The 25,771-nt window shown below is 38.0% G+C and overlaps 1 protein-coding gene across 1 annotated transcript in view; it reads right to left on the minus strand.

Annotated features, from left to right (window-relative positions):
* Nucleotides 1–25,771, minus strand: part of SAMSN1 (SAM domain, SH3 domain and nuclear localization signals 1) — a 296,775-nt gene that overhangs the window by 54,718 nt on the left and 216,286 nt on the right. The window lies entirely within an intron of this gene.

The raw sequence follows: 25,771 nt of genomic DNA on the forward strand, positions 1-25,771 counted from the left end.
ACCTGGCATATTGAAAGACCTGCTATAAAACGGAAATGATTTATTTGGGGGTTAGGTTCAAAATGGTAAAGGCTGGGAGGAGGGTAATGCTGAGCTACTGGTTGGAGACAGTGTTTCAATTATTATGTGTATAAAAGAATTTGAAACCAGTAAGTGTGCAACCCATCTAGGACCCTCTTTAAGAGTCAGCACCCCAGGGACACCTGATACCACCTCATTTTCCTTCTCCAACCCAAGCTACCTTGTTGTGACTCTAAGAAGAGTTAAGAGCCCCTTAATGCTATCTTTAATAATAATTTCATGCTTATAAAAATCAGGGTAGAGCACAAATTAGACTTGTCCACACTTTCTGAAATTCCCTAGGTTCTGAAGTGCCCTGATGATGGCTTTTGATAAAGTATTCATGTATAAACTGACACTATCTGTGAAGTTACTATCATGAGCACATTCTATTTCCTTCCTGATCTGGAGCTATAGTTCCCAAATTCATATTTCTAAAATTTATTATTCTCTTAATCTTTCACCTTAATTTCACCTGTGTTTGCTTGCTTCAATGTCACATCCAAATTATGGTCATAATTTTCACATTTCTATAATACTTTTCCCTTTAACACATCTTAATATCATTTTAAGTTTTGTAAGAATTAAAATGCTTACCCTAAAAAATTAAAATCAAAAGCATTCTTTTCTACTCCCAGACTTCCTAGTAATTCTTTTCCTGACTTCCTCCAGTATTAAAACCGTTTTTCTCATTGTTTAGATTCATTTTTTCAATGATAGGCCCATACTTTCTTGATTTATGTATTAGACATTACCTATTGATTCCTGTTTTTATCCTTGAGGATTTTGTACTCTTTTCACTCCCCAAGTCCCTCATAGTTATTTAGTTAAATCATTAGTCAGTATTATTTTGTAAATACCGTCTGTGGCTAAGTCGAATTGTGTTTTATGTCTCCTTTTTTGTCCGCTTTTAGAACTTATGATTACATTCCTTTTGTATGGTTGGTTCCCTATGTATTATTGTTAGACTATCCCAGATAAACGCCCCAACAAATCTATCAGCTGATTGGTTTGTTTGTTTTTGAGAGAGAGGGAGAGTGAGCCTCTGTGTGTGTGGGGGGGGGGCAGAGTGATTCTCAAGCAGGTTCCACACCCAGCACAGAGCCTCACATGGGGTTCCATCTCATGCCCCTGTGATCGTGACCTGACCCAAAATCAAGACTTAGATGCTTAACTGACTAAGCCATCCAGGCACCACTCAACTGATTAGTATTGAATATTTAAATACAGACATCATACTTGTCATTTCAAATGCTCCAATATTTCAGGTTTAGTTTTTCCTCTGTTCCAAGGTGGTCTGATTCCTGGTTTACCGTATATGGACTCTCTGTCTCTCTCCGTTTTTCCCCTTTATCCCTGGTATGTCTCAAAATCTCGTATAATGTGCCTTGATATGGGTTATTTTTACGTTCCCTGTATGTTCATTCAGTGGCTCTTTCAAAATGGAAACACAAACCTTTCTGGTCTGTTTCTTTGATAAATTCTTCCACTCTTTTTTTCTGTTCTCTTTGGAAATCTAGTTAGTCCGGTGTTAGATATCCTGGATTGATACTCTCATTCTTTTATACTTCTCTGTTTTCCATTTCTTTTTCGTTCTGTTTTTTTTTACATTCTAGGAAATTCCATTACTTTTTCTACTAATGATCTAATAAACATTTTTAACTATAATATTTTGCAAAAGTTCTGGTTGTTCTATTTTCATAACATTCTGTTCTTTTTATTTTTAATAAAGCAGTAAAAATTAATGAAGTCAACTGTCATTTAACAATATGGATAAACTTAAAATTATAATATTACCATTCCCAAAAGAATTACATGTAGCATAATGCTCTTTAAAACAAAACAAAACAAAAACAAAAAGCACATATACACAGTTTTAAAAAAGGAAAGAGTAAGGAACACAGCATTTAGCATAGTAATTCACTTAGGGGAGGGGGTGCGGCATAGATATAAGTTATTTCTGAGGTCCTATTTTGAGACTTTATTTCAGGGGTTCATTTTAATAAGAGTATATTATTAAAACTAAATAAAGAAAGTGGGTCTTGAAAAACATTCTGTTCTCAATTCTTGGTAAGGCAGTAAAATGTACTGGGTAAGAGGGTGCACTTGTGAACCCAGGAGGCTACCTGGGTTCAAATCCTGGCTCTGCCATTTAGTAGGATGTCTTTGGCAAGTTACTTGGCCTTTCCATAAAATGGACATGATAGTAGTGCATACCTCAAAGGGAATACTATGATGATTAAGTGAGATATTATTGTAAAAACTAGTACAAACGTGTCTGGCATGCATTAGACACTAAGAGCTAAACACATACATGGAATATGTTCTCTTTCTGAGGTTATTATCATTAATTTTCTTTTCCTTTGGTCCCTTTGTTATCTTTGTTTTTTTCTGATTTCTTTCTTCTGTTTGCTTTGATCTCTGTCTTTCATCTTTGAGGCTTTCTTCAAATGTCTAGCTATCTTTGGCTGTTGGTACATCACTAAGAGCATGGTATGAAAATCCTCACCAGTACCTCTGTAAAGCGTGGGCTTATTAGGTGATCAGGCAGCAAAGAAGCCTTTCCAGCAGAAGACCCCTACCTGGCAGTTTCTGGAGTTCTATTCTCTGATGGCATTCAGGTTTGGCAGGTAGTAATCATCCCATGTCCTGGGAGGGCTGTGGGGTGGGGGGAGGAAGTGGCTTCCTTGCAGGTTTCAGACGCCGAAGCTCTCAGGAAGTCTTCGGTGCACACTGACATGCTTTGCTGCAGGTCCTGAGACTGCCACTGGCTCCGGTCCTTCCTTCACCTTCCATTGTCCCTAACACGAGCTGGCATCTCTCCTCACCTCCTTTTACCAAGTGTTTTTGGTGAAGTGGGTTTTCATCTTTTTGGTAAATGTATGCAGATAATAAATATACTATATTGAAGCACTAGTTTGGCCAACTCTGTTTCTTCACATTTTTATCACCTCTGACTCTCTTTCATTCTGTCCTTTAAAATATTTGTGTCTCTTTATCTTATTTTGCCAAGCTCCTAATTATAGGGAACATACATCTAATTACAAAAAACCAATCCCTGTCACTGCCCCTCCTACCTTACAATTTTTAGGACTGACGTAGGACATGGTTATTGGCATGACGTGGTAGGAAGAAGCCAAGCCACGAATATGAAGGTTTTCCAGGGCAAGTCCGTTCTCACAGTTAAGTATTTGTGCTTTCTAGACATTTTCAGATGCCTTTCACAAGCACAATCTTGTGAAATAGTCTGCTTTTAATTCTTTATAGATAATATAAAACAACAATAAAAAAACTAACATTTCATTAAAAGTCTTCAAAGTAATTCCTCAACTAAGAAAATAATTCAGTGTCACCTTGATCATACCTCATTAGGCTGAAAGGAAATTCTGTCCGTAGTACAATACTGACCAAACAAATTGAACTAACTTAGCAAAGAAGTGTTTTCTAATTAACTTTTATCTGAGCACATGTAAAAAGTACTTCACATGTACTATTAAAATCCCCTGCTTCATACTTCTTTCCCCAGAAGCACAAGAGGAAGGGAGACTGTTCTGATCAATAGACCATGATTTCCTGTCTTTACCTACTGAAGAAAAATGCAATTAATAAAATATTGCTGAAGAGATATATGTGAGTTCCTTTCCTCAGAAAAGCTATTCTTAAACCAGAAGAACAAAATTATTTCTATTTCCTTTCTACCCTCACTCATCAGAAAAATTTACAGCAGATTCAAGAGTGATCGGACTGTTTTTCAGACCTTATAATTTGAAACTGCACTAAAACTGTAAAGCTATAGGAGACAGTAATCGTATACCTTATCTATTTAAATAATCAAAATCCTTTATGTGATCTCCATTCCCTCAACTTTGGCTACAGTAAAATTAGTTTAGTTATGATTAAACTAATATGCAATTAGACATACTTTAATTACATAGTAGTTTAATTACAAAAGAAATAAGTAGAATATGATGGTGGTGGATATTTTTAAATAAAAAGTTTACCATAGCAAAATCAAATTTCATAGTGCCACATATGTACATATGCATGTGATGTGTATATATGTATATATGTGGTATGAATGTATATATACATGGATATGTTCATTTGGATGGAATGCCTTCTTTTCCTCTTAATATAAAGGGTAATGGAAGAGCCTCTTAGGAGATCAGGTACACTGTAAATAAATGCACCATATCCTCCCTGACCCAACACACACAAAGGTTTCCACATAAAATGTGAAGTCACAGTGAGGCACAGATCTTCAGGAACCCCCCTGCATTCTAATTTTAAAGCATCTGTATTTTTCATTTCTGGGAAGGGAAAAATCAGGTGATCAATTTACAGGACTTTACAAGTATGTTACTCACAACTCAATTCTATTTTCCTTTCTAGCAAGAAAATTTTCCATTAACTTTTCACCTATACTTTTGAGAAATGAAAGAAAAGTCTGGTTTTCTTTCTTGATCTGTAGTATGGTGAACCAAATAGCCTAGTTAACATGTGCGCCCAGCAGCCCAAGAAAACTGACTAACTGAAAACTAATAGCTAGTTGGAGAGAATATTGGATTCTTTGTTTTTTCGCAAGGGCTCAGGATTCTTTTTTTTTTTTTTTTTTTAAGATTTTATTTATTTATTCGACAGAGATAGAGACAGCCAGCGAGAGAGGGAACACAAGCAGGGGGAGTGGGAGAGGAAGAAGCAGGCTCCTAGTGGAGGAGCCTGATGTGGGGCTCGATCCCATAACGCCGGAATCACGCCCTGAGCCGAAGGCAGACGCTTAATGCTGTGCCACCCAGGCGCTCCAGGGCTCAGGATTCTAACCACCCAAAGTGGCCCCTATAGCAGTTATACATTCTGGTGACTAGTCCTCTGTTGAGCAAGCCTGCCTTGGGGTCTGCTTTTCCTCATGCCACCCAATCCTTAGAGACCCTGTGGTGTGATGAGAACGCATGTGCCTTGGAGGACTGATGTAGGTCTGAATTCACACAAGCTATAAAACTGGGGCCCAACATTCGACCTTTCAAAGTTTCAATTTCCTCCTTGGTAAAGGGGGAAAATATTTCTTCTTGAGAGCTGAGTTTAAATCAGAAAACATCTATAAAATTCCTCACACAAAGAAGGTCTTAACAAATGCTAGTTTCATTCTTTCTCCTTCAAATCAAAGGTAGAAAAACATGAAATCCCTAGGGATTCAAGCCCCTCCCTCATTCTGGGATATGGTCACAGTGTGACCCAACTTTTTGGTAACCTGGTCAGCCTCTGGTTTCCAAAGCCTGCACATGATGTCCTTGCTAGCTTAACCTGATGTGCTCTCATTGTCACATGCTCTAATGATATTTGAATATGCTATTTATCCTCTGCCACCAACTAGGGGAAATTTCTACAGGGGAATTCAGTTCTACTTTCACTTACATTTGGGGATAAGCATTTAACTGTGGATTTGCAAATGCACTTAAAACAAACTCCATGCTCTTTTCCATGACCAGAACATGGGAGTGTTCCCCTGAACCTCTCTGGCCTTTGCCTATCTCTGCCGCTCTCCTCTTCGACCTGGTCATGTTGGTCTTCTCACTGTGCTTGGACACCATTCAATTTGTTTGTGTGTTTGCTTTGGTTACCTAGAAGGCAGAGACCAGGCCTATTCCTGGCACTAGCATAGAACCTGGCACAGAGAGGGGCTTAGGAAGCATTTGTTGAATGGATGAACACACTAAACTCTACAGGTTTGCACACATTAGGGGCCATCTCCTTGGACTGGCAAGTATTAGGATCAAAATGTCAGAATTCATACCCCTGAAAACCAAAGGCATTATGGCAGGCAGAATAAATGTCTAATTAGACATTATCAGAAAAACATCTTGCAAGAATTTTGAAACATACAGACTACAAACCACTTCATAAAATACTTTCTCCTTTATGGAGAAATGCATAGGTATGTCAACACACCTCCTAATGATGATAATGATCTAGTATTGATTTATATAACACTCTTTTCCAAGGCTTGAGCACCTTTTAACATAAATTATTTTACCCTAACAGCTTTCTTATGAAGTACTTGTCCTGATTTTATGCATATGGGAAACGGATTATTTGAATTTCCTCTTCTACCAAGTCAGCCCCTGATTCTAGGACTTCTAACTGAGCTCGTAAGCTTTCCTGCAAAACATTCGTTGAAATGAAATACCTCCTTACAAGCTACTGAAAGAAATTATATTGGTCCCATCTCCACTAAAATCCTGGCCCTGTAATTCTCTGAATATTAGAGCTTAACTTAAACTTACCAATTCATCCTGTGGGGATGGTTCTTTCGAAAACCAACACTTCTCCTTTAAAAGAGAAAAGAAACTTCCTTTACATGATAAACATTTAGGGGAAAAACATGGATTTTGATTCTAGTTCTTAGTGCAGTTGGTAAGTATGTCATATGGTTCATGCAAAGCCAACTTCTTTGTATCAGCCAGCAAAGGTCAGCTCCTCTTCTGGCAGGCAGTAGGTGAACAGAAACTACACGGTACCACCTTAAGAAGGCACCAATCCAGAAATTGTAGACATCTGTTGCTGGTTTTTAAGTCACTGCAGCTCTGGCCGCCAACCTGGAAACCCTTAACATGTTCAAGGCATTTCCTATGACTGACTCCTTAGCACTGGTGAGGAGGACTTGGCATAATCCCTCTATTAGGTAGACAGAGAGAAGACTGAGTGGGATTTGAATCTCTCACAGGCATAAAATACTGCTTCTGGACTTCTGTCATCATGCTTGTGCTCCAAGATGTGGAGGACAGCCCTTCCTATCTTATTTGTTTAATAAGTATTTATTGAATATCTCCTGTGGACTTGGCATTCTGCCAGGTGTCCCAAGATGGGAAGGCATGGGCACTGCCTTCCAAGACTTTATAGTTCAGTGTGAAGATAGGCGGACCAAGACACAATGAGAATCCAACGTAACACAGTCTGTATCAATCCAGGTTGCAATGTATGGAAAGAAATAGAAAGAAAATTGCTAATTTGTCTGGAGGAGTAGGGAAATTATTCACTAAGAAAGCAATGCTTGAGGTAATAATGAACCAATGGGAATTTGCTGGGCAGACAAGTGAAAGGAACATTCTAGCAATGAGAAGAGTATATGATAGTATAAGAGGTATGACAGTATTTGTTGTGGTCTGGAAGTGGGAGTAATTTCTTATAGCAAGTGTTTACACAAAGAGAAAGGCAGATGATGGGTCTGCCAGATGGTTTGAAGCCAGACTACGAATGGTTTGGAGGGCATGTGTTATGGGTTGAATTGTATCTTCCCTCCAAAAGCTATGTTGTAATCCTAACCCCCAGTACTTCAAAATGTGACCTTATTTGGAAATGGGGTTGCTGCAGTTGAAAACTGGAGTAGGGTGAACTCTTAATCCAGTATGACCCGTGTCCTTAAAAGAAGAGGGAAATTGGATACATCCATGCACAGAGGGTAGACTAAGTAGAAACACACAGAGAGAGGTTGGCCATGTGAAGATGAAAGCTAAAATTGGAGTTATTCTACCACAAGCCAGGGAACACCCGGGGCTACGAGAAGCTGGAACGGTCAAGGAAGAATCCTTTTCTAAAAGCTTCAGGGATAGTATGGCCCTGTCAGCACTTTGATTTGGGGCTTCTAACCTACAGGACAGTAAGACAGCCACCCGATTTGTGCTACTTTATCATGGCAGCCCTAGGAAACTAATGCACTATACTAAAGAGAATAGATTTGAACATAATGGGAGTATACATTTGTATGGGATAGGAATTACTGAAGAACGATTGCTGAAACAAGAGAGTGACATGACCAGATGTGTGTGTTAGCCAGAAGGCTCCGGCTGAAACATGGAACTTAGACTGGAGATGGGGAATGGAAAAAATTTGCAAAATTTCCAAAGTTTGTTGACCACTATACTTAGGATTTCCTCATCTATGAAATAAACAAAAAGGATAGAGAAAAGATCACTCTTCTCCTTCTCTTAGTTTGACTCAAAATGTTATAGTAGAGCTCTCTCCTGTCTGTATAATGTTACCTGGATAAAGAAAGGAGAGCACACTTTGATATTCAATTCTTCCAGACTCCCTTGTTTAGCGATGGGAAGGTCACAATGAAAAATGACAGTACTAATACTATGATACAGACACTTCAAATGATTTTGATATTGATATTTTGATATTGATAAAAAATATAATTCAGTTGAAAATCTCATAACCATGAAATGAATAAAATTAATTTTCTAGTAGCAAGCCATTTGGGTTCCCAGAATGGTTTTCTTTGATCTTTATCTTAATTGGAGAAACTAATTTATATCCATATTTTGAAATGTCTATTCCTAGGCAAGTGAAAAACTTGTTAAGAAACATACTGTCACTGAGATCCATACTAGGGATACTGGGGTACAGCAGTTATTTCTGTTAGGTGTATTTCCTAGAAATATCATGAACTGTGATGATAACTGGCAGCTCTAATGCAAGCAAATGACTTTTTAATTGGAGTGGGTGGCATCCAAACCTCTGACACTTGTAAGGCTATATACCCTCTAGCTGTTTCTAATCTTAAATGGTTTAAATAGATCCCGTTACAAATACAGAAGACTTGAGTATGTTTTCAGTATTTCAAGCAACATAAATGCACACACACACACTTTATAAGTGATATATCTTTACTAAAGTGATAGAATTCACTAGAGAGCAAGAAGACACTGTTAAGGCATTCTGATTTACATTCTGCCATTTCATCATAACCTCCCGAGACACAGCGTGTTGTACTTGCATATATGAGTAAATAATTTAATGAATATAAAACATGTCTCAATAATGTCCATTTACTGAATATCATAACTGATGTTACAGAAATATTAATTTGGGGGCACCTGGCTGGCTCAGTTGGTAGAGCATGCGACTCTTGATCTTGGGGTTGTTGAGTTTAAGCCCCACACTGGACATGGATTTTACTTAAAGAATATGTATTAATTTTATAACATAACCAAACATGTAAAGTGTATGTTTCGGATTGTATTATATTGAAGGAGTCATTTAACATGACTACCCCTTGTTTTAAGCATAAAGTATATAGTATAAAAAGTTTAAAAATCATGAGATTGTTTGAGATTGTTAAATTAAGACTCTTCCTAAATAAACATGGAAAAACTTGTGTACACAATTTAGTATTCAGGTGTCTTGAACACTGATATGTAAAATTCTGATATTTCTTTGGGAAAGTTAAGGCTTCGAGATCAGTAAGGGCAGCACTGCTGTACAGCCTGAGCCCCTTCATTGTGGGGCAGATGTAGTGAGCGCCATGCTGTTGTCACGTGACTTTCTTCCACAGTGATAAGCTCTGGGTACACAAACAACAGGGGGTGTTGTACTTAGTGATTCCAAAATGGCTTTTTAGAGAGGTTGGAAGCCTCAATCAGTATTATATGATAATTTCTCATCCCACAAAACACAATTTCTCTAAGGAAAGAATAGATCATACTTAAATAGGGAAAGACTGAACAAGTGGTATAGACACATTTAAGAATGGTAATGGAAGTAAAACAAAAAATACCCTGTATCTACATGGGGTGACTGAGTTAGGTACACTTACCCACTGGCATCCATTCATTTTTTCCACTCATTTCTCCAAACCCAATTTTTAGTACTTATTATGTACCTAGTGTGGGAGAATACCTCCATTTAAAAAAATGTTTGATTTGCATATACTATCTGGACTCAAGAAGGAAAGAGATGGCTAGTTTTGAACCCATGCACTTGATTTCAGATCAGATTATCTAAAAGAGGAACTTAGATGCCTCTATAATACTGACTTGAAAGAAGAGTTAGATAGACATATGGACAGAGAAATAGTGTTTATAAGTTAAAAAGCCACCATGCCCCATACTCACATATTCAATGTAGTTTGTTATTAAAGTACAGAATAGGCAAGAAGAAGAGAGACTGCTTGAAAGAAGAAAATGAGCAAATATTTACTGATACCCAGCTATAGAACATTGCATCTCATTTAATCTTCTGAACAACTGCATAAAGTATTGTCATCTCCTCTTTTACAAAGAGGAAACTGAAGCACAAAACAGTGAACTCACCGAAAGTCAAAAAGCTAACAAGGACCGAACCCAGGCCTGTCTGACTCCACTGTACCACAGAGCCAAATCCTTTATGCAGAATAAAGTTCAAAGCGAATTAAGGGAGAAAATTGCAAACCAAAAGCAGCACCACTCATTTCTTTAGCAGTCAATTGGGCACATAAGCCTTGGTTTTATAACTAGAGAATGGGCCACTTCCTCACCTTTGTCCTCCACCCCTTCTTCTGATCTCTTTCTTTTCCCCACTTTCTATGTTGTAATTCTTTTCCGAAGCCTCACTACACTACTACTTCCTCCTCAGACCCCAGTGGAGTATTTTTCAGGAGCAATTAGAAAAGGAAGTTGAAGGCAAAGGAGGGTAAACCCAAAATCAAGCCAAGACAAGAAGTTGTAGCAAACACAAACTTACCAGACAGTATGCAGGCTTTGAAGTTATTGAAATTGAGCAGAGGTGAAGGGGAGAAAAACAGAAAGGATACGCAATGAAACATGTGAAGCTAAGAAAACACATTTTGCTTTGTGTATATCGTACAGAAGTCTTCAAGATGTATGGAAAGTATCTTCAACTATTGAGCCTCTATTGATAATGTTAACATTTACACTAGCAGCCATTTTGAGAAGTTTAGAGACAATATTAAAGTTCAAAAGGAAGTCAAAGAGCTCAACAAAATGCTTCATTGACACCTGAATCTATAATTGCCACGTTGGTGTTGAGATGCAGCTTTCCAAAATACGTGCTTCCTTTTAACATTGGTTCTTGGGGTTTTTGGTCGCCATCTATATGCTAGGCAGAGAGCTGAGCACCTTAATCTCTTACCACCTTAGCAATAAGTCTGGGAGAAGGGCTCTATTTTCCCCCACCATGCAGAAGAAGCAACTGGGGATCAAACAGTAATGTGACTGTGTATACCACGGATTCCAAATTTAACCTCAGGGTTCCTTCTGTTAAAGTGCAATGCGTTCCCCTTATACCATGCTACAAAACTTCTAAGTACAAGGCTAGCCACACTACAAATGCAAAAACATTCTATGGATAGTAGGTTTAATAAATACTGGTAATGGGCTGATATGTTTACTTTCAAAAGGCAAGCTATTGTACTATGTCTCTGTCAGTGGGGTGGGGAGTGGAGCATATGTCTAGACAATGGAAAGTACAGGGACATACCATAATTTATTCACTTCCAATTTCATATATACAGACTGACTTTTTAATTAGTCCTGTTTTGTTACTGATAAAGCTGTAACCTCACCTTTCTAACAATTTTCTCAGATACAAAGGCCATACTGTTGCTTTGGGTGACAACTCATTGGCAGTAACCACATTTGCACTGCAGTTCCTTTGGTTGAATTTAAATTCAATTGTATTTTAGTCAAGGGAGGCTTTTTCCCACTTTCATCAGAACTGAATTAATGCACAATAAATACAGCCATCAAATTTACTAATTGTGGTGAATAAAGATATCCAAGGGTTGCAGACTGTCAGGAAAAGCATATTATAGAAGCTAAGTACTCAATTTCAAAAAGCCTTTTAACATAAATATTTCAAAATCATCAGTTTTGTTACCATTTAACACCAATGATTTTCATTTCCCACAACCTATTCTGACATTTAAAGGAACATTAAAAAAAAAAAAAGAAAAACCCTATTGCATCATATATGACTACCACCATATAATGCCACTTACAATGTACTGGTTTAGAATAAAGATAAAGACAGAAGGGGGTTGGCCATGGTGAATCAAACGAAACCTTTTTCACGTTTCTTTTTGAGTTATCCTAATGTTATTTGATGCAAAGAAATACACACACAGATATGCACACACTCAGACATGCACACACCACCTTGAGATCCCTTCCAAACCCATCAGCTTGGTTCAAACATCTCAGGATTTAGAGATCATGAACAAATGATATTGGAAATACTAAAGTAAGTGGGTTGCATACTTAGCATACTTAGCAATTCTTTAATCCTCTGACAGGGGATGACTTTTGCTCCTCAGTGACTGGATAGAATGCTGTGTTAGGGCCTTAGGTCATTCAGAAGTGTTGGGAGAGAGTTGCATGACTGCTAGAATCACAGGAAGGCAACCCACTAAAACATCCATACTGAGGAGGAGTTGGCAGAAAGAGGGTTAGAAAATGGCAGCATAGAAAACAAAGGAGGTACCCATAATTGGAAGAAAGTTGCAAAAATGAATTGGGCAATGGTTTTTAATCCATCTGGGATGTTAAGCTTGAAAGAACAGACCTATGATCTAATTAAGAAAATCAGATTCCATTTACACAGTTATTAAAGAAAATGATATCATAATCAAAGAGTTATTTATATTCAAAAGCATTTTATAAAATCTGGGAGATATAGGACAAGCAGCCTGGTGGTTTGTTATCCTTTATCTGGGGATTTTTCTGCTCTGTGATTTATCAAAAGCCCCAAACACTCTCTGATGGGAGTTTTCACCAAGTCAGTTTGGAAAGCACTGAACTACCTCTGGGGATTTATCAGGTGCACCCGTTAGAGGCTCTGTACACTTTCAAGCAGGCTGATCACATGGGCTTTGAGTACTGAGAGTTTCCAGGGGCTGCCCAGTGCATTCCTTTGCTGTGTTCTGAGCATGAGGTCCCGAAGGTGATGTAACTATCTTATAGGAATGGGATTCAGAAGACTTTGATTGAACTCCCAGCTTGGCCCTGGAACAGAGCTTGGGCAAATTCCTTAATCCTCAGAGCCCAACTGCCTCTTTTGGAAAACTGAATTACTACTTTATAGGGTTGTTGTCCTACTAAATTAAATTGAGATATCTATCATCTATCTATCTATCTATCTATCTATCTATCTATCTATCTATCTATCTATCATCTATCTATCTATCTATCTATCTATCTATCATCTATCTATCTATCTATCTATCTATCTACTTTCTCAAAAAGAATTTTTAGGTAGGTGAAGATTAAATTGGAAAATCAGGAAATCAGGAATTGTTTTCTTCTACACAAAGGTGATTCTCAAACTTTGGTGAGCATAAAGATATCACCTGTGGAGGTTTTTAAAAGAATGTCCATCCTAGAAATTCTAATTCAATAAGTCTGGCATAGGCAAACCTTAGTAACAAATGCCTTAGGTGATTCTGATGCCCTTGGTTCATGGAACCACACATTGAGAAATACAGTTTTATAACATAATACTCTAGCAAAATTGTGAAACATATTTTATTTGGAATTGTCAAATGTGCTGTGCTTCTTTCTTCCTATGTCAGTTCTCTCCTTTGAACCTCAGTTTTCCAAGGCCTCTGATTCTCATCTAGAATGAGCTCCCTAAGTCCCTCTCATAAATGAAACTATATCAACCTTCCAAATCCAAATAGCATTGAGTTCTAGTAAGTGTGCAATGACAAGACACCCAAGTTAGAACACTACACATTGCCTAGTTATTTAAAATTGGGTAATAGGTTTTTACCATTTTACTTTTTAAAATATAAGGCTCTAAGTTTAGGAATATTTTCATGGGAAATAAGTCCTAATCCCAAGATGATAGCTTAATATAATCCTCAACTGCTATTTATTCCTTCTCAAAGCTGATTTATAAATATTTATCCCTGTAAGAGATCTTAGTAGTTACCTAGTCTTATCCATTTGTTTTACAGCTAAGGAAATTATAGTCTATACCATCTGGCTTGTCCTCCAACCCAGAATCTTTACAAATGAAGACATTTCCCACCCAAGGGAAGCCTAATTGAGAACTAAGTCTACACTTAGAAAAATTTCCCCACTGAGCCAACCTTTGCTAACCAGCGTCAAAAAGGAATGGTGTCTTAAATCATAGTAACAATTTCTTCATATAAGTAGGTTGCAAGGCATTTGAGTTAACTTCCTTCAGGGTATCTAATTCATGGGATGGAAAAGCAAGATCCCTGATTCATTTCACAAAGAAATACACTACTCCAACAAAACAAAATTACCCAGAACTATTTTTACTTCAAGTATTGAAAGTCTAGCATTAAAAAGCATTAAAAGGTTACTTTCTCTAAAAATAGATCATCTGCCACATTCCATAGTAAAATCTGAATGTCTTCGGGGTCACTGCTGCTTTGGATGTTTCCCGCATTTTCCTTCCACACGTATGGAAAATTTAGAGATGATGGTATTTTTAATCTTAATCCTAACCTGCATTTTTTACAGATAATTTTTGCAATTTTCAGAATGTGTTCTGTTAACCCAGGGTCACACAGCCAGCAAAACTCCCTGGAACTCATGCCTCTAATTTTCTTCCTCAATCCTATAAAGCTTTGAAAGATATTGATTCTGCAAATGTAAAAAATTAACTTATCAAAAAATAGTACACATAAAATGGGAACTGGCCAAAGAAACCCTAAGAATATTGTTTTAACTGGAAGTTGTACCAGTAAGTGCTACAACTTACTGTATTCCTGTTAGGGCTCTTTGCGATATATTTATCATCGTGTGGGAACAGTTTAATCTGCTCCATACAGAGAGCAGTAGGAGCTCTCAGTGGCCTCAAAATATGATGGCCCTTGCCACAAACAACTAATCTAAATTTCTTGCAGGTGGCAGGTCTAACTTTTTTTTTTCTAAAAGGAAATAACCCTTCTCTAAAAGTCAAATTTGTTTTTAAAGCTGCGGTGTCTTTAACCACTTCTTTTTCCAGTTTTTCAGTTGACACCTTGTCATGACTTACGGTGGGTTGCATCAATCATTCTGGGTTCTTACAGAAAATATTTTGTGGTGGTGACTATCACATACAAGAAGCTAAGTGCCCTTTGTGGGTGACTGCGCAGGCACCTCTGATTTCTGGCCAAATCATTCAGAATGCCGCAAATCCATTAAATCTCTCCACAGGGAGGAAAAAATTCCCGCATCCTAGAGAGAGAATTTATGAGTTCCTTTCAATCACCAGAAATGAAAGCCACCCTTAATATTCATTAGAGATTTTATGGTGGCAATATGCATTATCTATCCGTATGCCCCCCTGAAAGGCCAATTTCCCTTGAAACCTTGCATGGCTTCAAGCCACTCTTTGTAGAAACAATGGCCTATGTCCAAGTGGAATCAGGGGAAGCAAATGGATGACATTTTCTTATCCATTGGTAATGATTCCATGAAGTCACCGTGGTGGCTCTGAGCTTCTGAGTTTTAAAAATTAAGGACAGATTTGGGATGTGCAGTCATGTCACTGTGTGTTGCTTCTCTGCTGCCATCTGTGGCCACGTGTCCTAAAGCGAACGGGGCTTTTCGGTTTGCATCACAAAAGATGACTTTCAAAACTGACATTTCTTTCGTTCGGAGAAAGGTGTACGTTGGGGACATAAGTCTATGAGCCCGAGAGCTTGTTTTTCATTTCTTCTTTTTACCACCACAGTTCAGGTCACCGTCATCTCGCACCTATTTCTACCCCCAGGCTGGTCTCATCCCTATGGAGAGGGAGCTTTTCAAAATATAAACTTCAGCACATATCTCACACCTTCAGTAAGTAAGGAACGAACAACAAAAACAACCCCAAGCTGTTGGTTTAAAACACTTCTTGTAGAGCTTCCCACTGCTTTTTGGGCACAGAAGACAAAACTTAGGATACATAGTTAAGCCATAGTGGTGTGACTCCTTCCTCAGACTTACCTTGTACATGTCTCTGCGCTCTCCCCCAGTTATCCTGACCTATGTCGCATCCTCCCTAGCTTCGGCTAATTAACTTGACTGCTTTCCTCAGATTTGGGTTCAATCATCATTACCCCAGGAAGTTTTTCCCGACTCCTTGACTAGATCAAATCTGTTTATTGTAGGCCTTCACCGACCCACAGAGCTCTCATAGCTCTTATCAAAGCTTTCATTTCGTGTTTATTTGTGTGATTATTTCTATTTTTGTCTCTCACTGGACTATGAGGTTCACAGTGCCTGCTTCCGCCCGAAATTTGATCCTACTTAATGTAAATATTCCAAAAACAAATTGTTCCACGAGTGAATAAATGACTTCTTGAACTTAATCCATTTTGTGCCTTGGCTAAAAATCCCTTTCTATGAATGAGATGTGGGCTTCAGTTCGGCTTGGGCTTAAGGTGACCAGCAATAAGGCCATATTTCTAATCCAACTATTTATCAGTACAGTTGTATTTAATAGCTAGGAACCATGAGATGCATAAAGATCTTACACTGAATATTCATATGGGTTTTTAGAGTGAATTCAACCAGTTGCTTTACAACTTCCTAGGAAGGGGAGGGAGCATGAATTTCTTTCCTTCATTTTTCATTCTCTTCTTAAAAAGATGAGTTATGTCTGAGAATTGTATTCTGACTCTGAAATAAAATATCGTGAAATGCATATGTGATATGGCTATGGTAAATATACGAAAGGAGCCTTTAGAAGCTAAAATAATTTTATGTAAGTAACATGCTGCTAATATGGCGATAATTTGGGAAGTCAGAAATGGGCAATGGTAAGCACAGCACATACATCCCCAGTCCCACCTTTTTTTTTTTTTTAAGATTTTATTTATTTATTTGAGAGAGAGAGAGTATGAGCAGGGGTGGAGGGGGGCAGAGGGACAAGCAGACTCCCCATTGACTGAAGAGCCCAAGGACGTGGGGCTCAATCCCAGGACCCTGAGATCATGACCTGAGTCGAAGTCAGATGCTTAACTGACTGAGTCACCCAGGTGCCCCCACACCTTCTTTTTGTCTGCATGGTGTCGTCACTAGGGCAGCCCCAGGCAGCTAAAAGCAGAGTTTCACCCTACTGCGTACATCTGAACTAGGCAGTTCTGGCTTTCTTATCTCCAGGGAGAAAATCAAGCAAATTATGTAAAAAATCTTAAAAATAAGTGAAAACTAGTAATGTACCTTTAATACAACATTATTTCATATGATATGATATCACAGAGAATTACTGATGGTGAGACTCTAATGCCAAATATGTGTCTCAGCCATCTTTTCGGCCCCACAGGCCAGGGCAATACCTGACATCATAGACATTATGCTGTGTTCATTGAGTGAAGGATAAATAATTATAAACACATAATTATACATTATAACTAAATAGTAATAATTGTCACTAAAGAATAGTAGCTCTTCTTCATTGAGTTCCAACTGAGTATCAGGTACAGTGAAACACTTTACATCCAATTCTCACAAGAACTCCACAAAGAAATCTTCATTATGTCTATTTAATAGATAAGAAACTGAAACTCAGAGAAGTCAAGTGGTTTAGTCACACAGTAAGCAGTGAGGCCACAATCCAAGACCAGGCTTATTTGGCTCCAACACATAAGGAATTTCTACCCTGTACTGTTTATTTTTATGCTGAAAAACAAAGAACAAAAACAAAACTTAAAGACAACTTACTGATAGAGAAAGTCTGGACTAAGAGTTCAGAGGCTGATGTTCAGTATCTGCCATCACCTGCTGTGAGACCTCAGGTAACTCACTTAATCTATCTTGTGCCTCAATTACTCCATGTGTAAAATGGCAGTAATGTTTTGCCTAATTCACAGAGCTAGTATAAGACAAAATATGAGATAAGTTATATTGTACCTTGAAGGCAGGGACTCTATTTATTAAGCTATTAAGCCCCTACCTTGAATTGACGCTTTCACATGGATCATTTCATTTTACACTGCAAGGTAGGAACTAATGTCTAGATAAGTTACCAGCCTAGTCTCAAACGGTACAAAGTCATGATCTTTGCAGGAAAACTTTGGACTCTTGTAGATCGGACTTAAAATGCAGCTCTGCCACCTACTATTACACTGCATGAATTATTTAACCTCTTTGAGCTTCAGGTTTTTACCATAAATATGGGGGGTATAACACCACCTTAATGAATCATGACATGAAGTCGCATATATAAAAGCACCTGAGACATGGTCAAGTGCTAAGTCAATGGAAGCCACGATCGTCATTATATCGATGTGCCTGCCTGGTCAGAACAAGATCTCAAAGGCCTGAACCACTCAAGGTGGCACCTGGGGCACGTGTGTATGTGGTGAGTGGCAAAGAGGACGTCTCATTCCAACCCAGCACTCCTTTATCTGCATAGCCCTGGCTCTTCTGCTCCCCTCTTTACAATCTTACTTCAACTTCACCCACCCGTTTTTTAAAGCAAAATTCATTCCTCTGAAATGACATTCAAAATGTTCTTCTGAGAATGGAAATGTAGACATTTTGGTTCATGAAGAAGTTTGCATGGCCAGGAGAAGTTGGCTATATCCCAAGTGAAGTTTATATTCACATACACAGTTCCTGGTTCAGAACATGAGGAAGAGAGAGAGGAAGTAGCTGGGACAGAGGAAGCATGGTTAGGGAAAAGAAAACAAACCCAAACCTAAAATAGCTTAGGGGAAAAAAATGATAGAAATAAGGTCACCAACGGTCATCCGAAAAGTGAAAAAAGAGCTGCTTTTAAAAAGCTGAGAGAAAATCTTTATACACTAACCTTTATGTACATAGAATTCATCATCCTCAGTGTGTCCTCATAGCCCCAAACATTGAACGTAAAAATAAAGATAAAATAGGACCTTAAAAATAATAGATAGCTCTCTTTTATTCTAAAAATGAGGGGGCAGAAGACCATGGAGATTAAGCAACCTGACCCACAGTGATTCTAGTAAGTGGCAGAGTTGAACTCCCATATGACGCTCCTGGCTTCAACCTGTGTTCCTTTGATGTGTAACGTGGCCTCCAACACACCACACTGCACGCTCAAAATATGACTTTTGTCTTTAGCTTGCTTAACAATTTGAATTCTGAGCTTGTTTCCCTGCCACAAAAGAAAATCTACCAACACTTGGAGTGTTTTCTAAGGCTCATTATATGTGGCGTTCTAATATTCAGTCTTCTCTACTCCCAAAGGTTGATGTCCAGCTTTAGTGATTTCTTTATATTCTTTTGAACCATACAGGAGTTAGGTTCTAATGAAGAAGGAGATGTGGGTCTCCCATGGTCAATGAGCATAACTGGACCCCTGTTCAGACTGATGCTCTTTGTCCTTCCATTTGAGGATCCAGTGAAACAAATTTCAACTTTCTTATGGAAACCAAAATGTAGTTATAACTGATTATCATGGATCCTATTTCGTTATCAAAAGAACTACTCTACATGACAAATAATTCATGATGATTCTAGAAAGGTTTTATTGTGGGAAGTGCCAATTCAACATTCTCCCGAATTCGATGCATTTCAGTAAACAAGCACAGACTAACAAAACAAAACAAAACCAAGGGAAAAGTGTGGCAAAACCGTAAGGCCACTCATGAAGGAGAAGGATTCTTGGTCTCTAACAGCTTTAGAACTGGATCACAGGTCTGATATTCTCACTGATATGCATGCGGTTTGTATAACTGCGAAAAGCCACACACGAACCCAATGATCAGACTGGTTTTCATTGTTCATTGTTCTGCCTCAAAAGTCTAATTTAATAGTATCTCTAGTTATCCTGGACTTGGAGAATAGTACTTTACACTTACAGAGCAATTACATTTTCTCATTTTATATTTATTCTTATTATACTCAATTTTATTAGAAATGATATTTAAGAATTTTACGTACATTTACAACTTACTTTCCTCAAACTCAATCGAAAAAAGTTCCATAAATCTGATACCTCGTACTTTTACAATCTCCCATAATTTGTTTCTTCTATAAGCTCTTTTTTTTTTTAAAAAAGATTTTATTTATTTGACAGAGATAGAGACAGCCAGCAAGAGAGGGAACACAAGCAGGGGGAGTGGGAGAGGAAGAAGCAGGCTCATAGCGGAGGAGCCTGATGTGGGGCTCAAACCCATAACGCCGGGATCACGCCCTGAGCCGAAGGCAGACGCTTAACCGCTGTGCCACCCAGGCGCCCCTATAAGCTCTTTTTTTTTAAATGTAAAATTTGTATGTCTTGCAAGATCTTTTCCAGGATTATTTTATATATAAGTACTGCAATGTGTTTGCCATCCTAGTGAATTTTTATACCAAGGATTGTGATTATTTGTTCCCTTCCTTTTTGACTTGTCCTCTTAACCCATAAACTCTCATTATAAATATGAAAGAGGGGCGCCTGGGTGGCGCAGTCATTAAGCGTCTGCCTTCGGCTCAGGGCGTGATCCCTGCGTTATGGGATTGAGCCCCACATCAGGCTCCTCCACTAGGAGCCTGCTTCTTCCTCTCCCACTCCCCCTGCTTGTGTTCCCTCTCTCGCTGGCTGTCTCTATCTCTGTTAAATAAATAAATAAAAATCTTAAAAAAAAATAAATATGAAAGATTAGGTTGGCCATCCCCCCACATACACACTTCTAAACTTGTACATTCATACACTAAGTGGCTTGGGAGGCACTTAACATGAATTTGCTCACGAGTGAATAAGTGGATAAATGAAGGAATCAATAAGCTGTTGCAGCATCTCCTATTTTTCAAACTTTTCTCTTGGGTAAATGTTAATTCTCCTTCCACCAAAGATTATACTGGTTGTAGTTAAAATTTTGTCATGTAAAATATTCATAATTCATTATTCGTTCTTGTTCATTTATGCTTTTAAAATTATTTTTAGAATCTCAGTTCTCAAGTTCATCAATTTCAGTGCAGCATGTAGTAAGTATAGACATCTTTTGGTATTTTTTGTATCACATTTTCCATTTTTCCTTTTCATTTTCTCAGTCTAGATTATCATTTACTCTGCTTTCCTTTTCACGAGTTGTCCAAATCTATTCTCTTTCCATACTACCATAATTCCAATGTCAGCAGATAAAAGTTTAGAGCTGTTCTAACAAATGGTTTTTGCTGTCACAGTTGAACACAAGGGCATGAAACTATGAGAAATTATGCATGGATGGTTCATAGCCTGCCTCCCTCTGGGTGGATATGTGAGCAGTCTTCTTAGAATGTCTTATTCAGTGGGACCAGAGAGGCTTTTTGGTAGAAGTCTAACGTCACTAATGTACAAAGAAAGTGGTGGAATCTATGAAATTAACATGTTCTTTCTTTCTAAACCATGTGTTTTCTTACCCGCTTTTTACTGGTCCTCTCAATCTTCATTCTTTTTCATATATATATATTTTTTCTTCCAAGTGTACATCATGGATTCTTACTTATCCATCTACACTTTTAAATTTCCATACTATTCATCAAATAGGTAGAGAAGGAAGGAAGGACTAAATGAGGAAACAGTATAAAGAGGGAGAAAAATCACTCTGTTTGGTATCACCTTGCCAACAACAGTGTGTGTGTGTGTGTGTGTGTGTGTGTGTGTGTGTGTGTGTGAAAGAGACTTGTGGGGAGCTAGTTAAGAGGGCAGATTAGGTGAATGAGTTTGCATTTGACCCTGTCGGTGTTGGGAGATATTTAAAGGTTTGTGAGAGGACCAGTACCGTTAGATTTGAGCTTCGGAATCATTAATCAGGTGAATTAGTCAAGTAAATTAATCTGGTAGATTAATCTGGTAATGACATGTCATGTTGATTGAAGGAAGCAGACCAGGGTCAGAGAGACTGGCAGAGATTGCCAAGGTGGAGAATAGAGAGAGAAAGAAGAGGCCCACAAATAGCTTATCCTGCTTTGGTCACTTCTTTCCCATAGATCAGTAGTTTTCTTGGTCAGCATAAAAACTCTTATACCATTTAGCAGTGGGTCTGTGGGTCCCAAGAGCATTTTCCCATGTCAATAACTAGAGTATCCATTACTCCCCATTTGAATTGAAAGGTGAATTGTAATATATTTTGTTCCTTTATTTCTTGGTGAGCTTGAGCAACATCCTGTTCCTCTCACTGAAACAGTTCCCTCTAGAAATTTTCCATTATCCACGCTTTCTCTTCTGGCGCAGTTGTGACAAGTTCGCATAGTACTCCAACAGACCTTCAGCGCTCCACTCTTCTCATCCTCTTCTTAGGTACTCGAAGATGCTTTAAGTAGAGCTCTGTTTATTTCTCACCTTGAGGTTCTGTATATAAACTTCACTGGTTTTTCTTTGATTTTTATCTAATTCTCATTATTACTTTTCTATCCACATTGTATTTGAATTACCCTGTACTTGGGTCTCTGTTCTGTTATTTCAGGCCTTTGACTTTCCTTCTTCCTGAAAGAGCTTTTGCTATTCTCACTTATTAACTGTATCACACTATTTTTATAAAATATTTTAGATATATGAAGGGAGAAATGGATATTTGCTCCCCCTTTTCGTGTCAAGATTACCTCCATTTCTTTATATTATGAAAAATAAGTTGTTTATCCTCCTTATAAATCTGAAAAATTATCCCACGTTTTGAAAAGTATGTTCGCTATTATAATAACACTATATTAAAGGAAGGTCTCATCTCCTTTGCAATATACACATTTTATTCTTTCTTGCCCTTCTTCCCAACCAAGTCTCTTCTGACTCACTTTCCTCTTTTGTTAGGATGTTTCAAGCTCTTAGCATGCAGAGCTTCGTTGTAAGTACCCTTCAATTACTCTTCTTGTAAACTGATTGTAAACACTTGGCTTCAAATTTGGTTACCTCCACTATTACCTTTCTTAAAAGCATCTGAAATCCCCTTTCTACACCACTCATCTCAGATATGGAAAAAAACCTCTGCATCCTTAAGTAGTTTTTCCTTTCACACTTCTCTTGTGGAGTATATACTTTCATAAATCTGGTCTTTACCTTTCTCAGTGTATATCAGTTCCATAATCACTTATCTTTTCCCCACACTCCAGATCCCATAGACCCTGCAAACAACTAAACTGCACGTTAAATATCAGTGTGTGTCTCATCCTCCTCCTGTTGACTTCTGTGAAAAGCCCTTCACAAATAATACATTGCCTTGTCTGATTTCAGTTTGTTTATGGTATCTCCACTGAATAAAATGTAGCTTCTTTCCAAGCCTAGCGCAAGCCTCTGGATTTGGTTTTGGTATGAATATCACCTACTATCACCTGAGTCCTGACACCATTTCCTCTCACCTTCCCAACAGCCCGACATGGTAGATGCCAATAACCTTGTGGGTGTTTTCAGTACACAAAGTCACTTAGAAGAGAAGGGATGAGCAAGGTCTGATAGCAGTGTCCAGAATTGGAATTAGTAGGTTAAAGAGGGTGAGGAGTTTGCCTACTCTCACTGTGCTGGTGAGGTCAGAATTGGTGTTAAACCCAGTTCTATCAGAACGAGCTTTGAGAGTATGAGCCTGCAGTGGGATTATCAGGGAGTGAGTCTAGGGTGAATAAGAACTTTCTGGAAGACAAGTCAGTTTCAGGCCACCTGAAAACTCTGCCTTGAAAACAAGATCAAAGGCACTGGAATCTAGTGTTGCTGAAATTTCTGAAGTCAAGGAGAAACTAGTATCTTTGTGGATTGGTTTCATTTTCCCTCAAATGTGGGGTTTTGGCTCAGCTCCAGCATATCTGCATATGTTGGTACATTTAAAAAAAATCTGGTCACACTTTTACCCTTTAAAATTGCAAAAATGTCACCTCTGACTACCTGTCATTGATGGTAAGTAACACTCATTTCAGAAGCACAACTTTTCCCTCAACACCATTTGCCTTCTGTACGTTCTATAGAATGAAAGTTAAAGTATAACCCAAATAATAACCCTGCAATTACTACAGAAAAAATACCAGCTCTGCTAAAATGAAACTGGGTATTTTTCACTTGGTATTATTATAGAATATATGTGTAGAATATAAAAATAATAATTTGCACTCATCCAACTTCTTTCATTCTGTGTTTCAAATCCCCAAGTGTAAGTGGTCTCATTAAGTTTACCAAACCAATTTAACTCTAGCATGTTCTTGAACTTTCTCTCCAAATCCGGTGAGGTTTTCCTGTCACAAATGCTGAACATTATCATCTGAAATTCTGAGTATTCTGTAGATATGTTTGACCTTCTGCAGATAAAACTCATTTACTTAATCATTTAGTTATGTACTAAAATAGACAAAACCACCACCAAAAGAAAAGAAAGACATTACGATGTATATATAATTAAATCTAGACACACGTTCACAGACACACATACACAATAACTGAGTTTTTGTATAGTTGGATTAATATAAGAACGTTTAGAAGAATGAGAACAAATATTTTATGTAGATATGGAAACAAAATCCATTGGTTTCTCAAACTCCATTCATTTAGTTAGCAAACGCCACTCAAATATTAATCAAGGACACATAATATTCTAGGGACTATGGAAGATACAAAGATAAATTACTTATATCAAATAAACAAATGCTCAACTAATCCCACTCTAAGGTAGAGTGTGGTAAGCTTCATGAAGACAGGGGCAGGGTATGTATTGTTTGGCTCTGTATCCCCAGTACTTAATACTGCAAACTGGTATACAGTGATGCCAATATGGGTTGATAAATAAGTAATGAAAGAATAATGCCCTTAAGTTCTCTAGAAATTCAAAAGAAGGAGTGATTACTTCTATCTGGCATGACCCAGGAAGTCTTTCTAAAGGACAACAAAGTAATCTGAGTCTTCACGGCTAGGGTGATGGTTAAAGGGGAGAATCACATGCTAGGCAGAGGCCAATACGTAAACACAAAGATAGGCAGGAAAGTACAAGACAGTCATTAGGAATAAGCAATCATTGAATTCGGCAGTCAAGCACAGGAAATGCACAAGGAAGAAGTTGTAGACAATGCTGAACAGTTAGACTGAGGTCAGACTGTTAAAATCTAGAACTGCCAAGTTAAGGACTCCAGATTTTACTCTTGAAAGAAGCTCTAAATATGTGAATTTAGATTCTTATACACCAGCTTTGCTACTTGCCAAGTAGTCATTATTCTTGATCCTGATTCTGAAGCTGTCAAGGGGAGTCTTCAGAAGTAGTTCCTAATTATATCACCAGTTGCTAAGAAAGTACTCCAGGAAGAAGGCTGCAAAGCCCAGTGGCCCCAAAAGAGAGGATGAAGCCTAAGGAAGTGGCAGAGATGTTCCTAAAAATAATTGATGTTGGACGGTTTTATCAGTTCCAAGTCTGCTACTAAACACCTGCAATATTTAATGTGGTACTTTGAACACAGATTACTTTAGCTCTGGTCTGCAAAGACCTAACTTAACACAAGTCTTGAAAGGTGAAAAGGACTCCAAGCCTCTTCAGAGAGCTCTAATGCACCATGAAATATAACCTCTGTCTAGTGAGAGACAGGTTCTTAGAGCAAAATGGTATAGAGTAGGGATCCTGGAAACACAAAGTTGTTCCATTCATTCACTATAAGCACAAATGACCATGAACTGTAGAGAAATAAAGGTACAAAATATATGCTTTAAGTAAACTACAGTCAAGGTGAAAAAAAAATTACTCTTAAGTCCTCAGATATTTGTGTTATTTAGTTTTGGTTTCTCAATTACCTCATGAATATTACTGTTTCCATTTTACAATTGAGAAAATTAAGATAAAAAGTTTTAAATTAATTTGCCCAAGCCAAGCAAGTAGCAGAGCTTGGATTCAAATCCCAATTTTGTGTAACTCCAGAGTCCGTACTCTCTCTTGTGCCATATAGCCTCGGGGCCTAGTTTAGTGTATGGGAAACACTACAGTGTATTAGCTCAAAGCAGGATCCTTAGCATAAGACTGTCTAGTTCTAGATCTTGGCTCCACTTTTTCTTAGCTTTGTGACATTGTACCTGTTGCTAACTTTTTTGTGCCTCA

Source organism: Ursus americanus, chromosome 4 (assembly GCF_024610735.1).
Source record: "Ursus americanus isolate L20-20 chromosome 4, mUrsAme1.1.p, whole genome shotgun sequence".
Taxonomy (NCBI): domain Eukaryota; kingdom Metazoa; phylum Chordata; class Mammalia; order Carnivora; family Ursidae; genus Ursus; species Ursus americanus.